The sequence below is a fragment of the Sceloporus occidentalis genome, unplaced genomic scaffold (assembly GCF_023333645.1).
Source record: "Sceloporus occidentalis isolate IW3139 unplaced genomic scaffold, rSceOcc1.0.p SCAF_12, whole genome shotgun sequence".
Classification (NCBI taxonomy): domain Eukaryota; kingdom Metazoa; phylum Chordata; class Lepidosauria; order Squamata; family Phrynosomatidae; genus Sceloporus; species Sceloporus occidentalis.
The window spans coordinates 7877704-7904654 of NW_028316992.1; positions in this window are offsets into that span (position 1 = coordinate 7877704).

Below are 26951 nucleotides of genomic sequence, written 5' to 3' on the forward strand. Positions count from 1 at the left end.
TTGCCAGTGTTGAAATAATACTCAACTGCCTATCCAGCCAATTTCTGATCACAGAAAGGGGTCCACATAGAAAACATAATACAATTACAAAAGACAATAAAAACTGGATAGGTAATATAAATGAAAACAATACATAAAATACAAGATGTGTTCATCTTTACATACAGTGAAATTCCTATCTTTCTCTTAGTGCAGGGCAAGGGAATGTGTGATGTAGTTTACACTTCTGGTTATAGTTAAACAGGGTCACTAAATGGTTTCAAACATCACTTTTGCAGCCCCCAAAGCCCAAAGTTGTCTGAATCTCCCAAAGCACCTAGCTGTTTTCATTTTCTTACAATTTTTGTGTAATTTTCACCTGAAAACCATATCAGAACTCTCCACATTGTGCAATAAAACTGTGATCTGACCTCCAACATGTCTCAGAACTCCAACCCACAATACTTTTCAGCCATATGCCAGCAAACAGTGGTTAAGCAGCATCACCTTCAGTGTACCCAAACATGTGGGTGAGCCCTCTGGAGGCAGAGATGAAAAGTGGGGTGGCAAGTTAAGGCTAATTTTGGCAAGGCCAACCTTCTCACCCTTGCTCCATTGATGTAGTTCAACACCCTTGATCAAGGGACAAGTTCCACTGATAAGGACCTAGAAGGCCCTTTCTCATGTCACATTAATCATGCTTCTTTTTTATTTGGAACTCAACAGAAGGGTATTTCCTTTTAAAGATATGGGTAGGCTGGAAAGTGGGGAGGGGTTCCAAAGGTATCCTGGACTTAAGCTATTTGGGCCTAGAAAAGTCATAGCTTTTTTCTCATATAGGCCATTACAGATCATTACAATTTTTGTGAGAGACTGGTAAACAATGTAGCTCTTTAGGACAGGTGTAATATCATTCCATATGCAGGCACCTGTCTATATTCTCACTGCTGCATTCTTGGTCAACTACAGGTTGGGAATACTGTTCAAAAGCAGTCCTACTATTATTGTTGTCATTATTTATTTATTTATTTATTTATTTATTTATATAGCGCCATATGTTTACATGGTGCTTTACATAGTGAAACAACTGAAATACAGATAAAAGCTACCTACAACATACAGTTTAAAAACAAGCAGGAAATTATAAAATGAACAACACATAATTAAAATAATTCTAAAACAATCAGCTTACAAAACAATACAGATTAACACACATTATCTGCCATCAAAATCAGGTTATAGGTTGGAAAGATTCCCTAAACTTTGGGCTGAGACAGACCACCTAAAAATGGCAGTCTGCAGGCATCCGCTTTAACTCTAGAGGGACTCTGCAGCCGCCAAACCGTGAAACGTCCCTCCAGAGTAAAAAGAACCCGGTTCTTACAGGTTCTTTTGCCGGTGCCCGGGTTACATCATGAATGTGCCACTGGCGCACTCATGACGTAAGCAACACGCAGTGACGTGTGGATGCTAGGTGTTGCTTACGTAGAGATGGCAGCCCTCATATGGACAGGAGGCCGCCATTAGGCCACCGCCCGCATGTACTAGGGTTCTGGAGTGCGCGGGTGCCGCGCGCTCCGGAACCCTAGTTTCAGCAGCAAGATGGCGCTTTTAGCCCATCTGTCTCGGGCCAATATTATCTTTAATTCGGACTTAAAGTTGGCTAAAGAGGTGTTAGTCCATATGTGTATGAGAAGGAGATTCCAAGAGTAGGGAGCAGCATGGGAGAAGGGTCAGATCTGAGCAGAGGAAGAGAAAACCCTTGGCTGAGTCAACAGCCCTGAGTCCCTTGAATGTAAAGCATAAGCAGGATGGTAGGGGGAAACTAGTGCTGACAAATAAGGGTGATCCAAACCATGCAGGGCTTTAAAGGTTAACAAAAGGTGCTTATAATGAATTCTGAACAGGATAGGGAGCCAGTGAAGAGATGACAACAGGACAGTGATGTGATCATAATGGTGGGCTTAAAAGACAATCTTAGCAGCAGAATGCTGCATGGAGGTCAAGGGGCCAAGATGGGAAAGAGGAATCCCCGTCAGCAGAAGGTTGCAATAGTCCAGGCAAGACACAATCAAAGTGTGAAGCAATGTCTTGGCAGTAGATATTGGTTCTCATGGGAAGGAAGTGGTATTGGTGACACTGATCACACAACACCATTTCCCTCTCCATCCCTGACCTGTGCCTTTTCATTCACAGGGGAAAACCAGCCAATCACTCACTATTGCAGGTGCAGAAAGCCATTCCTGGGGCAACAGCATGATTGGCAGTCATATGGTGTGACTGACCCCTCCTCCCCTCTTTTCTGCCTCCCCCCCCCCCTTTTTAAATGTTTTTTCCTGCTATTTTTGGAGAGCTGAAGCCTTGAAGTTTCAAAAACTGTTTTAAGGGACTACATGGGGGCTGCAGAGCTCCATAATTTTATGGAAAATGTTGGAAAGAAATAATAAAACCCCGAAAGGCATGTTGCAAAGCATAAGAGAGGAAGGGAGGGGTTAAGGGAGAAGATGGAAATGGAGCATGATACCAGAAGCAGTGTGGTGGTGGCGGCTCCTATGCTGGTATGTTAGCATTTTATTTTTAGCTTGCACAACTGCAACGTGAAGGGTGCTGGTGTGATAAAGCCCTATGGCATGTGTTATCCCTGGGCACAGTGCTTTATGGTTCTGTTACCACTGCTTATTTTCATTTTCACTTATGCTTACTCTGTTCTCTGCAGAGTTCTGATCTCTTGTAAGGTGTTTGCAACTTCAAAGAGATAGTTGTGGCAGTCTGTTTTGCTATAAAAATAAGGGGATGAAGCATTTTAAAGGAAAAAGAAATCTTATGACATCTTCACCTTATTTATTTTAGAAGAAGCTTTCATGGATTACAATTCACTTACCTAGATGCATTGATTGAGCACAATATTCAAGCCTCAGGCATTCATGTACAGTTGCTCAGTTGTGAGGATGGGATCAAAGTCAAGTGGGATACTAAAGGATGATTGTAGTAATAGTGACAGACCTTCAAACAGCTGATGTAGCATTAACATTCTGGTATCTGTAAGCTTGATATAAATCTACAGCGCTATATAAATAAAGCATAATAATCATAACAACAACAGCAACAACCTAGGTTGTTCATTTATATAATTGTTGTTATTGTCAAGTTAGCTGGTTGTAGTTAGATGCTATAGGCTTTGTGTTTCATCCTTAAATACAGTGTGCCCACATAGACCAAGTGGAATTGGAAAGACAAAAGGCAAGCAGTGGCATCACTAGCAGGGTATGGTGGGTGTACACTGGCCTGGAGGACACCCATCAAAGAGGGTGATACTGCAGGGGAGGCAATGGCAGTGCCCCAAGCACCCTGAGCAGAAATCATTGTGGTTGTTGGGGGTGGTGGTATGGGGAGCAGGGAGTACTGTGGCATCTCTATGCTGGCCTTTACCACCGTTCTCCCACTGGCTGTTACTATGGCTGGTCTTCCTTGGGAACAGCAGGAAAAGGAAGAAGATCTGCCAAACCCATCCTCCTCATCCTGGTTGGGCTGGCCATGTTTCCTATGTATCTTCCAGTGAGTAGTGGAGCCCAGGCAAACCAAGAATGTGTGAAGGAGCTTCTCTAAAGCCTGGCATACATTTTTCTGCATGGAGAAGGTGAGCATTAATGTCAAGGCGTAATGTCAAGTGTTGTACATATGCAGACTCTCTAATTCCCGTGATGCTTCCCCTTACCTTCTGGTTTGTGAGGTGTGCAGCACGGGGGTGACACCATGAGCCACACTCTGGTGACACAAACCCTAGTGATGTTAGTAAGGTCACCAGAGGTTGAGCCAACTACATCTACTTTGCCACCTACCATAGTCCAGCCTTCTTTTTCTACCAATGACAAATCAAATGCTTCCATGAAGCTCACAAGTAAGGCATGAAAATGGTGGCCTTCTCCTGTTGTGATAAGATTATTTATCACTTTGTGCTTTTGTTTTAATAAGGACAAGGGGAGAAGGATGGCCAGGAACATGATCATCATTGTTTGACTATGAATGCAGTGAGACATACACAAAAAGATTAAATTTATAAACTTTTTACAAGTATGTGAATGAACCTTGAAACCTCTAATAAGTATCATGTGCCCCTTCACTTACTCTGTTTGCTGTCCTCTTCTGAAATGCCTTGTGGAATTTGTTAGTAGAGAAAGATTAATGTGCATGGCAGGTGTGTACCAAACAGGGGGCGGGAGGTAGAGAAGTTTCTTGCCTTCTTATTCTGAGAGTTCTCATTCCAAGATCTCATATGGTGCAGATAAACTTACCTCTCTTTCTCTGTAGCAAAACCACAGGAGAAACCAACCAAGTAATATGAACAGTAACCTTGCAGGGCCTCCCCAGAGACATGTTCTCATGCCTGTTTGTTCATAGGTACATGTTCAGCAAAGCAGAGCAGCACACTGTTACACATTTCTTATTTCAGCATTAGAACAGCTTATTGTTCGCTGTCATAAGGTGATCCGCTGATGATGGACACATCACCACTGCTCATCCTTCCTTGACTCAGCTTCTGTTCTGCTGGCATCACTCCTCTAAAGGGGAATGACAAGCACAGGTTGAGACCAAATCTCTGAGGGTGCTTACAAAGATCAAAAAGCATCTGCTTCTGAAAAGAAGGACAAAATATACAAAAAGCATGTCCTGTTACAGTAAAATCATTATAAACCTTCCCCCATGTTTTTATTTATCCCATGGATTTCATTTCATACCAATCTTTCTCTCTCTCTTTTCTAAAAAACAACAACATTGTTTTGCCACATATATATTTTGAGAGAAATATCAGAATGGGTTGTTTGTCATGTGGTTAAATTGATGCCCAAAGGGATTATAAGTGACCTGCCCAAGATCACACAGCAAGTTATGATACTCCCTCTCAGCAGGTTGATGTCTTCCTTGCTCTTACCAAAGAAGACATTTTTTTTGCACTTTTCCCCCCACAAAACAACGCAAGACAAATGTTTAGCTGGAGAAAGTCCTAGGCAGACTCCTAAAATGCTTCTTCCAATAATAATAATAATAATAATAATCTGCTTTTTCTCAAGGAATCAAAGTGGATTACAACAGTAAAATGACACAGCATACAATTAAAATTACAATTAAAAAAAGAAAAATCCCAAAACCCAGCCCTCCCCCCGCCCAAAGTGGGGGAGGTCAGGAGGAGACTGGAAGTTTAGCTTCCCTTCTCATGTCAAGCATATGAATTCTGAGCTGGCCATTGGAATGAGTTGGACAGAACTATCATTTCATGTGATATTGTTGTTATTAATGCAACCAGCACTTAGAAAGTTCTCCTCTTGTAACAGCTGATGCGCCTGTCCTACAATTCATAAGCATTCTTGGTATCATTCTAGACTTTTTTTTTCCAGGGTTGGTCTCTCAAATGATGAAAGACATATGTTTATCATAGTATGCTTTATTTTGTGACTGGTCACTAGAAGATAAACAGAGGCTTAATTTGCAAATCTGTGTTCTGAAACATCTGAGAAAATCACATTCTGAGGGGGAAAAAACACTGTAACTATAAGTAATGCAGATATCTCTTAATGCCTACGTTGTCACTTGGCTTCTGTCCTTGCAGTTTATAACTCCTTTTGCCAGGCAATTTGTTAAATTTCAAATTGGAACATCTTTGAGAAGTATTGTAAGACTTACTGGGGTGGGGTGGGGTGGGGACTGTAAGCCAGGATTAAACTGGCATGATGAGTTGAATTTTAATATTTGCTAGGTATGACTGATTTCATTTTAAAAGTGTGTGTTTTTATTTATGTTTTTAATGGATTGTTGCTTGCCTCAAGCTTTTGGATTTGTCAAGCTAGAAATTCAGCTAAATAAACAGAGCATTGCTGATGTTAAGAATATTGAATCCGATGAGAGGATGTGGGTGGTAGAGCGAAGATCATGGTTCATTTCCCTATGCTGATTTAATAGGAGGTATTTTGCACATGTAATAGCAGAAGCAGGTTGTAGGGGTCTTCAGCTACCTTTTATTTTGATTTTGTTTTATTATTTCATTCATTAGTGTTATTAAAAACTTCCTTATTTGTTATTCAACCATAAAACATGTTTTATTTCATTATGCATGAAATGCAGGACAACAAAAGAGAAAGGTAAGCACAACACCACCCCAATGAGCGAGGAAATATTCAAAAAATGCATAACAAATGCATTTGTTTTGAACCAAATGGACCCCATGCAGTTCAATTTGTCTTTCATTATGAAACATATAGCCCCTCTGTCTGTTGTCTTACTGTTTTATCCACTATGAGAGAAATGGAGAGGGTATTACAATAGTTGCAGTCTGTCCCTAAGGAATATCAGGATAGGCCAATCTGTTTCCTTAGTTACGTCCCATTTGAATTACTGCAACACTATCCATGTGGACTACCTTTGGAAAATGTTCAAAGGCCTCAGTTCAATATACTGCAGCCAAATTGTCAGCTAGGAATGTAAATCTGTGCTTATTTATTCTCACTTGCAATTCTTAAGTTTTCTCCTTGTTGGGGGTAGATTCTCCTTGTTGGGGAAGAAAATTGACTTTTGGTCCAGTTTCACTGATGTTCTAAATCTGGGTCTTTTTGTGAAAAGATCATTTGCACAAAACCTAACATTTTCTAAAATCATTTCCTCTCCACTGTGTCTTTTCCTCGTCAACTATGTGTACTAGAGCATCAACTACCCATCAACTATGGCGTGGTACAGATGCGCCAAATGCACCGTGCTGGCGGCATACTAGGGTTAAGGGACCACGCTGCAACTGCACAGTCCCTAACCCTAGTACGGCATGGCACCGTAACAATGGTGGCACCCCGTGTATACAGACACCACCATTACTACATGATGGACGCATAGCATCCACATGTCGCACCACACTTGTGACATCACGAGTGTGCCATTGGTGCACTCGGGCGTCACAATGGTGGCACAAAAAGAATCTGCTTTTTGTAGGTTCTTTTTCCGCCAGTGGGAAGCCGCGCAGTTTGGCAGCTGCAGCTTCCCTCTAGTGGAAAAACAGGCGGTGGCAGGCCACACCTATGTGTACTTCTTTGATGTGTGAATTCTACTAGAGCACATAGTAGAGCTCACACATCAAGGAAGAGAGGGAGGGAGGGAGGAGAAAAGGGGAGAAGGCCTCACAGTCAAACCTACAAGCAACCTACCTGTGGAAGACTCATGAGCTAGGCTGCAGTCAGACTGCAGAATTAATGCACTTTGACACTGCTTTAACTATCACAGTTCCATCCTAAGGAATCCTAGGTTTTGTAGTTTGTTTTACCACCAGAGATCTCACACAAAGAAGGCCAAATATCTCACAAAACTACAATTTTCAGAATTCCATATCACTGATCCATGGCAATTGAAGTGCATTATTTCTATGGTGCTAATGCTGCTCTAGTTTCTGCTAGCTCTACCCCAAGAAAGTTAGTGCCTTGTTTCCTCTCAACATCACCTCAGTTCCAACAGTGGACTCTCTCTCTCTCTCTCTCTCTCTCTCTCTCTCTCTCCTCCTTCCGTCCCTCCGTCCCTCCCTCTCTGTCACACCCACACACCCACAAACCCATCCCAAAAAGAAAGAAATAATACAAAAGAAGCAAAAAGGGGGTGGTGTGGCCCTCCATGTCCCCACAGAGGACTTATGTGGCTTGATAACCACTGACATGTTGATCACCCCCTGCCATGTAAATAGTAAAAAACTATTGGTGATGTGGAGATCACGATATGAAATTCAACTGAGGAGCACACCTCATTTCTGATTTTTTTCAATTCTGGCAAACATAAGCAAATCCAATACATGGTATCTCCTGCTTTCTGTCAACCTACCAGCAAACCTCCAACTAAGTCAAGAAGTGCTCAAAAGCTAATGGCTGCTAACTTCACTCCAAACCAAGTCAGTGATTTAGAATCTTTGAGCATTACAAAATTAAGCCGAGATGGAGCAGCAGAAAAACAGCTTTCTGCTTCCCTCTCCACATGATTTTGAATACTTCTGTTCTCTTCCTGAGGGAGATGCTAAAAAAAGTGTGCCTTTTGCTGCACTGGGAAAATCTATTTAGCAAAAGGCATGTTTTTACAACAGTCTCTATCTGGAAGGAAAACAAAAGTGCTGTGATGTTATGCAGAGAGGTAAACAGAAGGCCACTTCTCTGCCACTGAGTGTTGACATATTTTTGTAATACAGTAAGGTTCTCAGTTCCTCTCGGGTTACTGTTAGAACAAGTTAGAACCAAAAAAAGAAGGAGAGAGGGAATGAAGCATGGAAAGGAAAGAAAAAGAAAGGAAAGGAACTGACAAGCAAGACTCCAAACAGCTCAGCCAAGCAGAATTTATCAGCTTTCTCACATATGCAGAAAGCTTACATTATGAAAATAATAACATGAACACTACTGGATACTATTCTATATTGTAGACATTTGATCCTATAGTTATTTGTTACCAAAACACAGAGCACAGTGACTTCCTTGTATAAAATACATGTAAACACCTGGGATATATTCTAGTTGCCAGCCTATTTCTCATCACAGCAGAATACTACTAGATCTGTAAAAGCATCTGCATAGTCAAACACAAAAAGAACAGATAGGGGTGACTGTGAGAGAAACAGAATATAAAGCAATATATTAAATCCCATTCTATACCAAATAAACATTATATATTGACCTGAGTGAGTGAGTGAATATGGTACTATGGCTTTCACTGCCAGTGAAGGGTATATGGAGCTGTCTCAGGATGAGAAATATTAATGATCATTTTTCTCAACATAATCCATTGGGAACAATTGGCCCAATATTATACTTCTTTCATTTCTCTTCTTTATGACAGAACTCTCCCATCACTACAAGGCTGAAATTGCCCATTATTTAGAGGAGTCCTGTCCAAAATGGCAGCTCCTATGTTTAAGTTCTCTGTACCCTTCATAACATGAAGTACAATTTATCTCATGTCTGGATATCATTCTGCTTTGCATTTCCCTATTTTCAGCTCCACCTTAGTCACTACACAGTGAATAAGGCTGTATCTACACTGTGGAGTTAATGCAGTTCAATGCCACTAACTGCCATGGCACAATGCTATGGAATTTTGGGATTATTTGGGTAGTTTTATATGATATTTGATCTTCTCTGTTAGAGAGCTCTGATGCCACAACAAACTATACCATACCATACCATAACCTTTATTAGGCATCTCAATAAAAAAACATCATACAAAGTTAAAATTTTAAACTAAAATTATTAACATAAATACTATAAAATTCCGTCCGTATAACATGTAATTCTATGGATTACAGTTGTTCAATTTATAGCAAATTTTTGTTGCCTCCATTAGAAAATTTGCCATCACTCGTGTAATCTGCTCATTACAATCCTCCAATAAATGCACTAAAGTTATATCCATTACACAGAAGTTAATTTCCATTAGTTTCTTTATCAAATTCTTTCTCGGTTTTTGATATAATGGGCAAAGAAAAACAATATGTTGGAGGGTGTCTGGAACTGCCTCACATATACAAAGACGATTGAAATTTTCATATATCTCCCCTTAGTAACACATGACGGATGGATGTTCAGCCTTGCAAAAAGGAAGGCTTTCCTCGCAGCCTGAAGGGACAACGATTGAAAATATTTTGGTATCTCACCACAACAGGGGGGAATGCCAAATACAAAAGGGGAGCATACTCTGGGAGAGGTAGAATAAATTTCCTTATGTTCCCAACTCAGCAAACAATCCTTAATTGTCTTGAAGCACTCGTGCTCCGTCAAGAGGAGTAAAGAGTCCAGATTTAAACCCTTTAATTTTAGATTGTCTTCAAAGGCTTTTGACCAACTAGTATAATAATTATCAGATAAAAGAAACCCAATTAAACTAGATCTATTTGGTCTATAATGAATTTTAAGCCAATATTTATATGCCATCAACCAGGCAGTGGTCTCGAGTGTAACCAAACCAAGCTCGTCATATAGCGTTAAATAATGAACACATGGCGGAATAGAGAGCAATTTCCTACAAATCCAAGAATGTCATAGGATTGAACCATGGAAGTTAAAGTGGAAGTTAAATTCTGCAGTATGGCAGCAGCCTGATATTGGGGCATAAAAAGGAGGGAGACAGGAGGTAAAGAAAAGGAAAATGGTGCCCCCGTGCTTTTATAACATGCAAGCCTACTAGTTCCAACTAGTGATGTCTGAGGAATTCAGTCTTTGAAAATTCTGATCTGCTTCACTTGAATTAATGCAGAGATGAGCATTTAGCTATTCTAGTTTCATTGGTCTTCATTTTTTTTTCAGCCCAGTTGTGTGACATTCTGAGCAGAGATGTGCAAGCCTGCACATCTATGCTCAGACCTAATCTTGAGTGATTTCAGGAAGTCTTACTCCTAAGTACTATAAGTTTGTTTAAGATTGTATATCAAAATTTGTGTTTAAATATGTGCTTTGAGATGAAATACACATTCAAACATATGTTAAATATGGTTTGAGATTTTGTAATGCATATTAATACAGAAATGGAACAGAACTGAATTGTGGATGAAAACATGCAAATACAATATGGACTATGCATCCATAGATCTACCCTCAGAAGGATTTGAATATTTCAAAACTTCATCAGGTGACTAATGCACAAATAGTCATAGATTCTGCTACATTTCCAAAGAACTAATGTCTGTCTTCCATTTGTATTTTACAACCACAGACACTACATTTAGAGATGAAGCATCATCTACACACACACACACACACACACACACACACACACACACACACACACTGTCCACTAGTCACTACTGTTTACAATATTAGGCAGTCTACACAGCATCATGTTAATGATCAAAGTACTGCTGCTAGCCTTATACTCTGAGTACTATTATTTATTGTATATGTGCTCCTCATTCCTTAAACTGGGCAGGAGTATGAATGCAAATCCAATGAATGCTTTCTGACTGGGCAGGTTAGATTACCATTGAACCTAATCAAGTTCACATCACAGTAAACAGATTGAGGATTATGTTTTGTGTCATTTTGTGGCTCTCCATGCCCAGTTATTATTGAACCATGTGTATCTAAGTTTTCTTGAAAGCTCCTTTTGATGTGTTACAGGGTGTTTTGGTGTATTACAGCAAAGTGAACTTTGAATTAACAGCATTCAAAAGTGTAACATTAAAGGAGTGTTCTTTATTTTCATTCAAAAGAAGTGTAAAAGATTGTCGTTTAAGTTGTTTGTTGTTTACTTTTTAAATTGATGTCCTGTTTGCCTTGGACTGAACAGAGCCATAAACTACTTGGGAAAAGATCAAAACCAAGAGAAAAATGTCTTTTAAAAAATAATTTTTAAAAAATGGGATGTAGTTGTTGTTGTGTGCATTCACATCATTTCTGATTTATGGTGGCCCTAAGGTGAACTTATCACTATTTGTTCAGAATGGGATTGCCTTTGCCTTCCTCTGAGACAGAGAAAGTGTGACTTGCTCAAGGCCACCAAGTGAGTTCCATAGCCAAGCAGGGATTTGAATCCTGGTCGTAAACCAACATTCAAACCACTACATCATCCTCACGTGGGATGGGTTTTAGGTAAAATTATAAAGATACAATCCTGTGTTCACATATTTGGGAAAGTATCCCATTGCATACTTATTTTGTAGGCATTTTGAAGCTTATGTTGGATGGTGCACTGATTTTGCTGTATCTCGATTATATTTTGAGTATGCAGTTGAACATGATTAATTATTTTAATCAGATTGGGTATGTGGGTTTATCTTGCATATAACTGTTTACATCGTGGCCTGAATCGTATAGGCCTAAAGAGATCCTATTGGTAGAGAAATCCAACTAAACGAATCATTAAATGGTGAGTGCAAACCTAAGTAAATCTCACTGATTCATTGAGTGCACTCTAGGTGAAACTATCAACAAGGTTCCAGTCTATATTTCTCAAAGCCATCACAGATATAGATATTCCAAGAACTAACACCAGCAACCCTCATGCCAGCACAGGGAGTGAAACCAGCAGGCGTTTTATATAGGCTCTTGAAATTTACAGAATGCATCCTTACTTATCATTGGTTTTATAAAATAATTTCCCAAAGCATTCTTTCTTTCTTTTTTTTTTACACCAACTGAATGACAAGGTTTCTTTCTGGCATTATCTGTGATATAATAGTAATGATCTGATGAAGCCTACAATAAATCCAGTGTGGTAACCTGCTTATTTTCCTAATCTGTGGATGTTTAAAAACACCCTGGCTGTCTGACATTACTGTATGTTCAGCTAATAAATTTAGTGCAAAGCACTTTGTGGTCTTTGTAGCAAACTAATTATAGAGGTGCCCCCTAATGTTGTAATCGTTAAAGGTCTGTCAGAGTTTCCATTACTAATACCCCATGATCAACCATTTATAACAAATTTGTAACTACTATTTCTGTCCTGCAAATTAGCAAACAAGTACTGAGATGGATATTTAGCTCATTTTTTCTTATGACATGACATTTTGGTTATGATGCACGTGCCTGGAGGGAAGAAAGGCATAGGCCTGTGAAAGGTTGCTTTCTATCTTGTTAAAACACTCACAGCCCAATCTACCATTTAAATTGGATTTAAGGAAGTCATCCATTTGATTCAGTAGGATGAAGTAGGTTTGAATGGAAGTGCTCTAGATTAAAAGACTTGTGGATAAGACTGAGTCTGAAATTATATGTCATTCATTAAGCGTTACAGTGTCATTCCCGTCTAAATGGATAGGGTGCAGATGGTGGAAAGTTTCAAGTAATGAAAACCAGTGGAGAGGTAGGGCTAATAGAAAGGCAGAAAATTCTATTTCACTTCAATCCAATATCCTTTAAATTGAAAAAAAGGAAGTGTAAATTAAATCACAACAAATATCTTGGTGATGGAATTTAGGTGGTGACTTTATCCACAGTTGGGTGGAATTGTTCACATAGATAGCAATTCTATCAATTATTAAAGCCATCAAAGAAATGGCTGGATATGATATCTTACTGGATTTAATAATTATTATCCTGGGATATCCGAAAGGGAAGGTCAAAAAATTCATAGAACTCATTTCTCACTTATTAACTTCTACCAAGGTAACTGCAAATTGGATATACAGGACCCACCCAGCTTTACCAAGTGGCATACAAGAATTTACAATATTGCAGTGGTGGTAGAACTGACTAAGGATGGCATCTTTGACCTACTTATGTGGGGCGCTCAACTGAAATTAAAGAGACATACATTTAAGTATACATACCTAGTCTTGTCTTACAGCTTCATGAAATTGGTAGGAAATACACTGGACCCTTGCTATATGCTGGGGTTTGGTTCCAAAATCCCCTGTGTATAACAAAATCTGTGGATGTTCAAGTCCCATTAAATATAATGACATAGCAAAATGGTGTCCCTTATAAGAAATGGAAAACCAAGCTTTGATATTTGAAATTTATACTTTTATGGAACATTTTCAAACTGTGGATGCTTGAATCTGTGTATAAAGCAATCTGTGTATAAGGAGGGGTGACTGTACCAATGACCACTTTTTCTGAGAAATGGTCATTGCTCCTACAATACTACAATGAGTTCTATGGCTTAACATTAATGTTTAATATTTATATAGTGGTTTATATAGTGTTGAAGACATTTGCTTTTATTATGCATTGGTCTATGTACAATCCTCAAGTTTCAGATGGTAAACTGATGCTAAAGTAAGAGACTGATGTTCCACAGGCCACAGGATGAAATGATGGGAAAGGCAAGTTCTGACTTGCAAACTTCCTCTATTACAACTTTGGCTTTAAGACACAATGTCAAAGGTCTATCCATCTTATTATTATTATTATTATTATTATTATTATTATTATTATTATTTAATTGATCACTGCAGAATTAGTTCTCTCTTATTGTATACTTTGTTGTTGCTGTGTGCCTCCAAGTCATTTCCAGCCTATGACAACCCTAAGGCAACCCTATCACAGGGTTTTCTTGGTATGTTTCTTCAGAGAGGATTGGCCATTACCATCCTCTGAGTCTGAGGCCCTTATCAGATGAGTGTGGAACTGGGGGTCTTGCGCACTGGGTGGTTCGAATTCGCGTTATTTCACAAAGAACCATCATACCTGGGAGTCCTTCCGCATTGGCAGGATTCAAATTGGCCAATCCGCATTCGCACGAAGTGCATTCAGTGCAGAATGTTTCGTCACACCGGAGCTCAACATGCGGATTGGCCGATTCGTATCGGCCGCCTCGCACATGCTCAGTGGTGCCCTGCATGGGTTGCGACCTTAAACGCTTCCGGGGTGAAAGGGGAGGTCACGTCATGACAGCCCGGTAAACAGCTGGAGAGCCAGCTCATGCACATTAACAATCGCGATACAACGTGCCCGTTACTGTTCCCTCTGTACATTCCTGCTTGGTTTTAACGTGACCTTTCCTTGCAACAAATTAGCAATGCCCGGTTCTGCGTGTGTGTGTGTGAGTGTGTGTGTATGTATTCTGGGGGGGGGGGGGGAGAAGCAGTTCCAGCGGCTGTCAAAGAGGCTGGATGGCCATCTGTCAATGGGGATGCTTTGATTAAGAGTTCCTGCATGGCAGAAGGAGGTTGGACTGGATGGCCTTTCTTGGGGTCGCCGTGATTCCAGCGGCTTCCTCCTCCTCCTCCCGGCTTGGGATCCAGCCTGGGCTGCATCCCAGGCAGGGAACAGGCGCGGGGGCCGCTAGAATCGCGGCGATCGCCGCCGTTCCACCGGCCTCCTCCTCCTCCTCCCGGCTTCAGAGGCATCCCTGGCTGCATCCCAGGCAGGGAAGAGGCGTGGGGCCCACTGGAATCGCGGTTCCAGCGGCCTCCTCCTTCTCCTCCCGGCTTGAGAGGCATCCCTGGCTGCATCCCAGGCAGGGAACAGGCGCGGGGCCACTAGAATCGCGGCGATCGCTGCCGTTCCAGCGGCCTCCTCCTCCTCCTCCCGGCTTGAGAGGCATCCCTGGCTGCATCCCAGGCAGGGAACAGGCGTGGGGCCGCTAGAATCGCGGTGATCGCCTCCGTTCCAGCGGCCTCCTCCTTCTCCTCCCGGCTTGAGAGGCAGCCTAGGCTGGCTCCCAAGCTGGGAGGAGGAGGAGGAGGCTGCTGGAACCGCGATTCCAGCGGGCCCCGCGCCTGTTCCCTGCCTGGGATGCAGCCAGGGATGCCTCTCAAGCCGGGAGGAGGAGGAGGAGGCCGCTGGAACCCCCCCCCCCCCCGCTTCCCTGGAACCGGCAAGAGGAAAGACCCACCGGAAGTAAAAATTGGAATCTGGGGGTCTTGCGACGGAGTTCAGGACTGGGCATTCATACCAGACCCATTCGCACTGAGATCGAACAGAGCCCCAATCCGGATATCCGCCAATCCCCTTACTCAGAGCACTGGCCAACACGCTCCAAAAAGAGGAGACAGTACGCATTCAGTTCGGCAGCTCGCGCATTCACGTGAGTGCGGATTGGGCCATTCGAATGCAGGTATGATGGTTCTTTGCGAAATAACGCGAATTCGAACCACCCAGTGCGCAAGACCCCCAGTTCCACACTCATCTGATAAGGGCCTGAGAGAGTATAATTTGCCCAGGGTCACCCAGTGGGTTTTTACACTCAAGTAAGAATTCAAATTCTGGTCTCCAGAGTTATAGTTCAGCACTAAAACCACTAAGCCACACTCACTTTTAAACTGGTTTGCAAACCAGTTTATAACATAGTGTGAACAGCTCCCTAGATGAAATAGTGAATTAAAAGGGGTATACAACAATTCTGTGCTCAACTGGCTGAACATTGTTTGGACTGTTCACACCGGAATCAAGCATTGGGCCATGCATTATCTGAACTCCCCATCATGGAAATGAATAATAGAATCACAGAGTTGGAAGAGACCACAAGGGCCATCCAGTCCAACCCCTGCCATGCAGGAAGTCTCCGTCAAAGCATACCCGACAGATGGCCATCCAGTCTCTGCTTGAAGACCTCAAAGGAGGGAGACTCCACCACTCTCCGAGGGAGTGTGTTCCACTGTCGAACAGCCCTTACTGTCAGAAGGTTCCTCCTAATGTTGAGGTAGAATATCTTATCCTGTAGTTTGCAACCATTGTTCCTAGTGTCTGGAGCAGCAAAAAACAAGCTTGCTCCCTCTTCAATATGACATCCCTTTAAGTATTTAAACAGGGCTATCATTATCACCTCTTAACCTTCTTTTCTCCAGGCTAAACATCCCCAGCTCTCTAAGTCGTTCCTCATAGGAAATGGTTTCTAGACCCTTCACCTTTTTAGTCACCCTCCTGTGGACACACTCCTGTTTCTCAACATCCTTTTTAAATTTTGGTGCCCAGAACTGGACACAATATTCCAGGTGGGACCTGACCAAAGCAGAATACAGTGGCACTTTTACTTCCCTTGATGTAGACACTATACGTCTATTGATGTAGCCTAAAATCGCATTGGCCTTTTTTGCTGCTGCATCACACTGTTGACTCATGTTCAACTTGTGATGTACTTGGACTCTCAGATCTCTTTTAGCCAGGTATCACCCATCCTATATCTGTGCATTTCATTTTTCCACCCTAAGTGCAGTACCTTACATTTGTCTGTGTTGAAATTCATTTTGTTAGCTTTGGCCCAGCTTTCTAGTCTATTCAGGTCATTTTGAATTTTGAGCCTGTCTTCTGGAGTATTAGCTATTCCTCCTAATTTGGTGCCATCTGCAAATTTGATAAGTATGCCCCCAATTTTGTCCTCCAAGTAACTGATAAAGAAGTTGAATAGCACTGGGGCCAGGACAGAGACCTGTGGTACCCCACTGGTCACTTCTCTCCAGGATGAAATGAAGACATTTTATTTGGATCATGCAGACTGGGCACATGTCTTGGAAATGACACAAAATAGATTTCTAGAACTCTACAGCTATATGAGCATCTATAGGTCTTGTCTCTTTTCAATTGGTAATGCTTTTAGTTAAGAATGCCTTCTATTTCTTCTTCCTTTCTGTGGGCCCTTAGGACTGGAGCATGGCTTTGGCATGGCTTCCGGACTCTTAGGAGGCATGCATCATTTAAACAGCATACTTCCAAAGTGACCCGAAGCAGCTTTATTTTGGCTGGTCTGTATGGGGCCTGTCATTCTTTCTTTTTATGCCATGTGATTCTTGTTTCCAAATAATCAACCTATCATTTCAGTACTACTTTCATACTGTGTATGTGGATTTACAAAGCAGTTGCTTGTATCATTACCCACAACTGGGGCCTAGTGAGTTGACAAACATCTTCCCAGGTTCATATATTTTAGGATGTCACCTTTAAAACCTCTGAGTGTATGATCTGGATATGTTACATATTACAAACAAATGGATGCACATGGGATGTCTTTTAAAATATACTGATAGATTGATATGCAGACATAGAAGCAATGAAGTACCAGTAAGACAATATTTGGACTCTGATATGAACAGTGTGTTGAGGCAAGGTGAAGAAGGTATTTTTTTATAAAATAAGAAAATAAAACTTAAACTTGTTTGAGTCTTGGTCTGCCCACATGGGCCAGTGCTGTCAACCTAACCTTGGATTCAGAGTTAACTTAAGATTTGCAGAATAAAGATAGATGCAAGGAACAGATGGCAGAGAATGAAGTTTTATTAGCTGTATCACATATCCCTCCAGGCCAAATTCCAGATTGAACATTGCTAAACTTATGGCACTCGTGGTATTTTGGAAGAAGAAGAAACTACTGGGTGAGGCTTCAAATGAAACACAGACAGAACAATGAACTGGACACATTGAGCGGCAAATAAATGGTCCAGTGGGTATTTTTAAAAGAAGAATACAGTCATGGAAAAAAATTGTCAAGGAAGCACTTGTGTGAGACAATGCAGAGAGGTGCCGTGAATCATGTGCCTCATTGCAGAATAGCCTGAAAAGAAAAACAACATCATTGCTATTGATTTTTGTTCTCTCCCCAGATCAGAAGGACTGTGGCAATGCAATCTGCTGTTTGTAAAGAGGGGAAAATGTTTCAGCCCAGAAAGGAGGGGAGTACACATGGGAGCATCTGCTATGAGAAACTATTTGAAAAATAACCATGCAATAGGATGAGAGAAACATCTGTGTAGTGCACACAATCCCAGGACTAACATACTTGGAGAAAGGATAATAGAGGAAAAAAGGAGAAAGGTGAGGGTTTGTGGGAGAGGCAGTGGGTGAATAGAAGAAACAGGTCAGGAGCAGACACCCCTCTAAGTGACAGGCACTTGTCTCATCTCTTTTCTCATTACACTTCCATTTCAATTTTAAAATCATGGATATAAGAAGAGAGGAGCCTCTGGATAAGACAGGCAGATGCTGTGGGCAGGATGGCACATTGCCTGTCAGATGGCATGACTAACTGTTGAGGAAAGATTTGAGAGGATGCTATTAATTTTGCTCACACAGAGAGAGAACCCCCATAAGAAATGACTCTCTGCTTCACCAGCTAAATATATTGCTAGCCAGGGTTGCTGTACAATGGCTTTTATCATGCAATCCTTCTCATGCTAAGAAGTAGGCAAGGAAAGAAGATCACTGGTTGTTTAAAGTACTAAAAAGTGTCTGTGTCTGTCTCTGATGAAGGAGATGGGAAAGGGCAGCTGAAAAATCGCTAGGGGGAGGGATTTTATTATTCAGCTATACTATCCCAGGGCTTCAAGTGCTGCAGATTAAGTATTTCTTTGTAACACTAAGTTCAGTTCATTAAAGTTTTATAAACATTAGAGGCTGCAAAGAGCTTGTGTGTTATCCAGTCATTCTCTTGACTTGGAAGATTAAATATAGCTTGATGGGCAGATCAAATGTGGACTGTAGGCAGGGTACCTGTTTTCTTCCAGACTGTATGCAGATTTAGACTTCTGCAAAGGAAAGTGTTCATGTCTTCCTATTCAGTGAGGTGCACATGCACCCCCAAAGCTGTATAATAAAAGTATAGCTTTTCTTCCCCAGCTTCTAATATGCACAAATATGAAGACACAGCCAACCCACACCCTTGATGTCTTTTTGTAATGCCTCCACAACTAGTAGGTTGGTTACTTCCGAAGCAGACAGAACAAAGACACAGGCAGAGAAGAGATATTTTGAAGGAATTTAAAATGTTTAAAAGCAGATAAATAGGACATTTAAGTGAGTAGGGGAGTGAAAAAAAATAGATTAGGATGAGATGGAGGGAGATTAAGAGTTAAGAACACAGTTGTATACCCATTTGTATATTGTACATTGACTTTACATGCACTCTGTTCACAAGGCTCAAGGGTTCTTTCAGAAAAGTTGGTCCTTTGTGTATAGTCTGTTGCCTCCACTGGTATTTTTATCTACTACAATTTGTCTGAGGTCAACAGGAATTCCATTCTCCATTGTAAAAGAGCATGGGCTTTGGACAGGCTTTTTTGGTTTCATAGTGATTTAAAAACATTATTTGTATTATAGTCTGTGTGTCTGGACAGCTGTGAGCCCCAGGAAAGCTGCTACTTTGTAACCGTCAAACTGAAATGGTGCAACAGTAGGTCACTTTGTTTTGATGCCTGTTTAATGAAGCCACACCAAAAGATAAACTACTAGCATGCTCCTGTGGAGCACATTGATTCAGGATTCACATAGATAATACCTCTTTGAATTGCTTGCTTTCAGGGGGGAAATAGTTTGCAAGCATGGTGGTAAAGCTGCTGCTGCTATCTGATGTTTTTATGATGTTTACAGTTACATACACTCTCATGTCAGAAATGGAGGCATAATTGTAGGACGAGTTTTAAATATTCAGCCAAATTATACTAGGCTTATTCATTTCCTCAAAATATTAAGTGCCCCCAGAGTATGATATGACAAATTGCTGTGGGCAGCAAAGTAAAGACCACTGTACTGCAGAGCAAAGTTCAGGGAAATGGTTTGAAGTAGTTGTCTTTACAATGAAACATCTACCCAATTTTATATTTCTGAAGCTGAGTCAGGGAGTGTATCCATACTCAGCAGTTGTAGCAGTTTGATACCACTTTAACTGCCATGACTTCATGCTATGGAATTTGGGGATCTGGAGTCTGTTGATATGCTTATACTTCTCTAGTACACCTGCTTTAGTTACAGCATCACTTCTCTCTGGGACAGAACTCTAGATTCTTCATGAAACTACAGATCCCAAGATTTCATGGGATGGCACGTCATTTAATGTATCAAAGTGCTATAATTGTGTGGTGTGGATAAATCCTATATTTACTGATAGGAACCCAGGAGCAGGATCACAGAAGAGGTAAGAGTGGCAGCAAAACAGGGGGGGAGGGGGGGCACCCAGGAATTCTGGCTGTGTGACTGGGTGACCGGGTGCACAGCTACCTCCTAACCATTTTTTTCACTTTTATTTTTCTTTACAGATTGCCATTTGGAGCAGAGGATGGTTGTCATGGAGGACCAAATGAAGAAAGTGCAAGAAACCATGGTAAACATCCTGAAGTGACTTGGGCCCCTCCAACCCCTACTTCCCACTCCCTGAAGCACCTTCCTCTCCCTTTCTCCCTTGTACAGAATTTTCTTAAACAGTTATCTTTTTATTGTTAATTTTAAAAAAATTTTTAAAAATTACACCTCTGTCTATGCACTGCACAGGACTGATGCAGGTTGTTTTCTATGAATAACAACATTTTCCATTCTTAAAATTGTGACATTTTATGTGCAGGTGTGCAGGTTCAATGCAGGATCACTGTAAGGAATCAGTGAGGTGGGCATGGTGGGAGGTGGTAAGATGGGAGGTGGTAAGGGACATGGTCAACAGTACACCGAGACAAACATTACTCCAGGAGCCCCCCAAGTATGCCAAGATATAAAACTGGTGTGCAGGTCTTATGAATACCTGCACATGTGTATATAACATGTCAAAGAAGCCATGCAAACTGCCGCTCCTCTTGCATCTAAGCGTACATGCAATTGAATGCATTTACTGTCATTATAGGGAATGACTTTACCGTGTGCGTCCTTGACCTGATACATCAGCTGGGTGAATTGTCCAGGTCCTGCCCTCTCTTTGCCCCCACTGTCCTCACTGACTGCTTTACTGGTCCATGGAACAAGTGAGCAGCCACAGTAGTTACTGATCATGGAAGATGTAGTGCTCCCCTCCCTAGCACTAGATGGTGGTCTCCTTGTGAAAGATGTAGAGGTATGGGCTTGTTCTCTCGTGGCAGAGGTGTCCACAGCTCTCTGACTTCAGGAAGTCAGGGTGTTCCCCCTGGTCATCTCTATGTCAAGGGGTGAGGGTCATCTCTGCCCTGTGACCACCCTGGTGCCACTTCCTCCCCCTCTTCCCTGCATCCTTTCCAAGGTCCCTGGCACATCTTACCTTGAGAGGGCATCAAAAGGTCCTGGCCACATTCTGCCTCAGAGGTGTCCGCCACAGTTTAAATTCTGGCTGGCTGGGTGGCCCACTGGCACCCTGGCAAGTTCACCACTGGTACATACTCTGCTGGGTCATATGCCCCCATCCTTGGCAATGAAAGCATGAGGTCCCCAACCATTTCTCACCTTGTAATCCCTAACCTTCTTGTACTCTCCCTTGAGGGTTTTGCACTCCTGCCAATTGTGTTGGTGGCCCTTAGTTCTCATGCCTTCTGCCACCTCCTTATATGTTTCAGCATTCAAGTAGGACTTTTTCAATTTGTCCAGACTATGTGGTTGTGACCACAGAGCTATCAGGTCAACCGTCTCTGCATGAAACCACGACGCCCCTCTCCCTCTTTTTGGCTCGCTTGTGGATGGCTCTGCCATTCTGCTATATAAAAGAGGAGTGCTGATGGTGCACAGTTAAAGATCTGCACAGATGCACAGGGCCATCTGAAAAATGGTGCTAGAATATGTGTGGGGGTCCAACTTAAAAGTGAAATTCTCCCTTATCACTTTCTCCAGATGAAACATCTCGCAGCAACACTTACAGCATCCCACAGTTGCTAGAGTTAGAATTAGGATTAGGGCCAGGGTTGTAATATGCTAGCACACCTACGGCAGTGCATCCACACCAGAGTGAGGAGGGCGCTTTGAACTGAAACCAGATTTCTGCAGCACATGCCCTTAGACCGTGTTTTATTTTCTACCACAGCTGCAGCGGAGTGTCAACCCCTGGGATCCCCAACCCATTTCCTGCCACACATGCTCTAGAACGTCTACATGAATGTTTTAAATATCTGGGATCCCTTTTGTGCGACAGCTGCATCCAGATGCACCTGTGAAGGTGCACCCTTTTCAGGAAAAAACAGGAAAAATCACTTCTTTTTGAATTAGCTTTCTCCACATATTGAGCCAAGAGAGTGCTTTCCTGTTGGCCTTTACATGTATGTCTTCTAAATGCCACACCTTCATGCCAGCATGAAAGCAACTCTTTTTTGCCCCTCTGTATATCCCCTTACATCTCTTAATTGAGTTCAGGCATTTCAGAATTAGACAATGCTACAAAATGACACTGATGTAATATTCAGTCTCTTTCTTCTCAGAATACCTTGAAAAGAACAGTGATGGGGAGAAGACTGGAACTCTCTAAAAGAGAATTCCAAGTACCTAACCAGCTGTAAGTCTCAATATTCCTTAGGATGGCACTATGGCATTCCCTGAAAGTGGAATCGTGATATGAAATTGATATAACTATAGAGTCAATACACAGTCCATTGCTATCAGTTCTTAAGCTACACTCTAATATAACTTTCTTAGGGATGATCTTCTCTTTTTCAAAGAAGCCTTTTAGGCTTATCTCATATTTTAAGGAAAAGTCTGCCATTCAGAGTCTACTAAAGGCAATTATCAAAAAATACTCAATTTTAATAGAAATGGGTACATCCATTATCTACATATGAAGCGTGCTCATCTCAGCATTTCCTTTCAGTTAAACTTTCCTTGTTCACTGATTAAAACTACGTTTCAGTGGTAAGCAAGCATGACCTGACAACTAAATACTTCCAGGTCCTTTAAGATTATGGTGGTGAACTTTTAATTGTGAATGGGTTCTTCTCATTTATTGATGGTTTACAGTGTCCAAATCTTGTCTCATGATGTACACTGCTTGCTTAGTAAATTTGCCTGGAAATGTGAAATATAGTACTGTATCTCTCAAGCACAAGAATCAAACTGGCAAAGTGGAAGCTGAACAACAACCAGTCCCGTGCCAAAGCACACACACATACACTGTTTAACAGAGAAAAGAAACAACCTTAGGGTTTTTTGTACAACATATAAAACTAGGTTTACTTACAAATTTGTTCTTTATAACCAAATGCTGGATGAGAGGGAAAAGTGAAAATGGCTTCAGGTTAGAATAACGTAGGAAGTGAGTGCATCTGGAAAAGGAAGCAAATAGGAAGTATGAAAATTAGCAGTTGGTGAGTATAGGTATGCAGAAGCTGCTAAATCTAACAGTATTCACTGTCAGGATCCAATCAATTGTAGTTTCATGACCTCAGGAAAACATAGGAGTTTTATTTCTCTATCTAACATCAATTTCTTGTTGTTGTTGTTGTTGCTGTTGCTGTTGCTGTTGTTATTGTTGTTCTTATGTTCTTCATGTCAATTCTGATGGCAATCCTATCACAGGGCTATTGTTGCTACTGTTTTGGTAAGTGTCATAGAGAGGATGTTTCCACTGTTTTCCTCTAAGGATGAGAAAGTGGGACTTGCCAACACTCAGTCAGTAGGGTTCCATGGGTAAGTGAAGACTTTTAAAAGTATGGGAATTTAAAAAATACTTTTTCTGATAGGTCATGAAGTCAGATAATATTTTTCCTAGCTAGCATGTATGGTTGGAAATTGTTTTATTGGATTAGATAGTTTCAATAAAACCAGCCTTTTCACACCTCTGTGAGGATAAAAAAATGTGAGAATGTGTACATTTGCAAAATGTGGAAATTAGAGAAAATGTGTGAATAAATGTGCACCTTGGGAAAAATAAATCAAAATAAGCACAGGTATTCATGCAAAACCTCACTCTCAAAACAAAACAAAACAAAAATAGTTCAAAGACAGGACAAGAAATGCAAGTGGGGTTGAGACAAATGTGCCAAGATCAAGATTACATTTTCACATCCATAACTGCATAAGCTCCATGCATTAATTTAAGTGGTTATTTGCATGCTGGATGTTATTCTTTACAACATAAGTATTAATATGTGTGGCACACTGGCCATAGTTTTTGATTTGGGTTTTGGTATAGCCTTTTCGATTACCTTATTATTATTATTTTAATTCATATCCCACCTTTCTCCTATTAATGGGACTCAAGGTGATTAACAACATGTTCAAAACAATACAAATTAAAAACAAAAAGCAAAAGAATTAATAAAAGTATAAATATAAGATTTTTTTAAAAAAAGCAAACAATTTATAAAGTTAAAACTTTAAATGTTAAAAATGTTAAAAATACATACACCTTAAATACACACAGCATTAAAAACCCATCCCTAGTCCGTTTGTAAAAGCTTGATAGTAAAAAACATTTTGACCGGTTGACGGAAGGAGAGTAAGGTTGAGGCCAGCTTGGCCTCTCTAGGGAGGGAGATCCAAAGTCTGGGAGCAGCCACCAAGAAGGCCTTCCTCCTTGTTCCCACCAAACTACCTTACAAGGTGGTAGGACAGAGAGAAGTGTCTCAGTATGTAATCTCAGGACTCTAATGGATGCATACAGGAAGATAATAGTCCTACTAATAACCTGGACCAAAGCTGTATAATGAAGTGATGGGATAAATTTTGCAACAGGGAGGAACGAAATACAATAAAAACCAAATAAATTAGTAATGCAAATGTAAAGTTTTTCCTCAAATGAAACTGCAGGCCAGGCAAAATTTGGGGGTAAATTAGACTTTAGTTCTTTGATTTGTTTTACAACCTCAGTACTTGGCAAATTTATTACATGGAACTTTATTCTATATTAAATTTAATTAGCAAGAATGATTCCTAGTCACTGAAATGCACTCCACGTTGATTGAACTAATTAGTGTAGGGCTACTCAATATTTACTTAAGATATGAATCTAGAGGGATTTGATAAAATTAATTAGCAGGAACTAATTATAGTTAGGATATGAGTTAGGGTTTAATAAATATAATTACAGACTACAAATGATGGACTCTTAATTAATAGACACCAGTTTCTAAACAGTGAAGTCAGATTATTGTATTTCTATGCAGGACAAGGGATTCTGTGCACCTTCCAGATGTCACTTATACTGGAAACTGTGGCATTTAATGTGTGTTTGGCAGGATGTAGGAAAGGAAAAGGAGAGAGGGCCATAAACAAACTCATTTGTTCACATTCCAATTAAAATATCTCTTCAGTTTTCTGTCTTCTGCTACATGTCATTTCATTTCATTTTCTTTTCTTTCTTTTTTATAGTACCAAAAATATCTACAATTTGGAATGTTTTCTATGCAAAGGACATTTCTATCATATTCACTGAACCTAACTGCCATTAGAGTGCCAACATTAGTAGTGTCCAGTTCACCCAGAAAACTTGGGATAGGTGGCTGGAATCCTTTTGGTGAGTTATGTCTTCGTAAATGGACTTAAGTCTGCAGGAATTACAATTGAGTAGTTTTGTAATGTCCCTATATTACTACATGGCAGAATCAGTAAAGTGACTATTGAGCAATGGGGAAGGTGTCCAGTGGAATTCATACAAAATGGGGTACTCATTGAATTGCGATGTGCATCCATCATCAATGCATACCGGGCACTCTTCCTGGTGTCCTGTGACTTATCTTTGCAATTCAGTAACAGGGATTCTTTCTGTCTCTGCTACCTAGTTAAATAAACCTAAAGTTAAGTAATGTAGATGGATTCCAGTAGTAATGTTAAGTAATGTAGAATGATACATATTTGGAAGAGGCATGAATGAAAAGTTCTGCTTGACAAACACAATCAAAATATACATACAATGCTACAATGATGAGGTTTGTAGACATTTTGTAAGTGGATTATGGTCCAAAAGAATTTCTCTCAAAGCATAAATCAAACAATTGTATTTGCTAGTATTGTTTCTTGATGGTGATGACGGTGATCATCATCATAATCACTAATACATATGAATAATAATACTACTAATAGTAATAATAAGGAATACTGCAGTTACATTAGATTTTTTAAAAAATTCCAGATATTATAGTGGCTAATGCATGCTGCTTGTGCTTAGAAAATTATCAGCTGGATTTCTTTGTTTGTGTTGCCAGCCTTCACAATTAAAGCAACACCAAACCTTAACAGCTAGAACAGTTTTCCACTATGGAAATTATATTGGACAGTAAGTTAAAAGGGAATTTGGGGGCATGGGATTTATACAGTGGCAGATTTTCACTGCTGCTAAGCTGATATTACACCAGGAAGATATCATCATCATGATCCTCATCACTATCAGTATTCATTTTTGAAGCACCTAATGTTTTCTAAGACCGAAACTGATTAAAAGATAAGGCAGTGCTGCATGTCAGGGAAGAAAATGCACTTTATAGCCACAGGCTGGTTGCTCAGTTTCAGTGAGCAGAGTTGTCAGCTCCCCAACCCTGTCCCTACACACAGGCGTTTAAGAGAAACTTGACACAAAGAGGCCAACCAGCAAAATGTCATCATGTCATCTTGATGCCAGGGGAAGCTTTTCCTGTTAAACGTCCACACATCATATATCCTCCTCCTCCTCCATTTTAGTTTAAGTCAGAGGAGCAGGTCTAGCCAGATAGTAGAATATTTGCAACCCTATGCTGAGCTGAACAGTATGATCCTGTTGCAAAAAAAAATTGAGCAATGCAAACCCTATAATGTGGATCCCTAGGAGCACACTAGAAATAAGTCCTATTAATATCAGTCAGGCTTTTTGCTGAGTAGATATTTGTAGGACTGCAGATTTATGTAATCCTATACATTATCTGCACCAAAATAAGCCTTGGTGATATTAACAGGACTTATTTCTAGTTTACA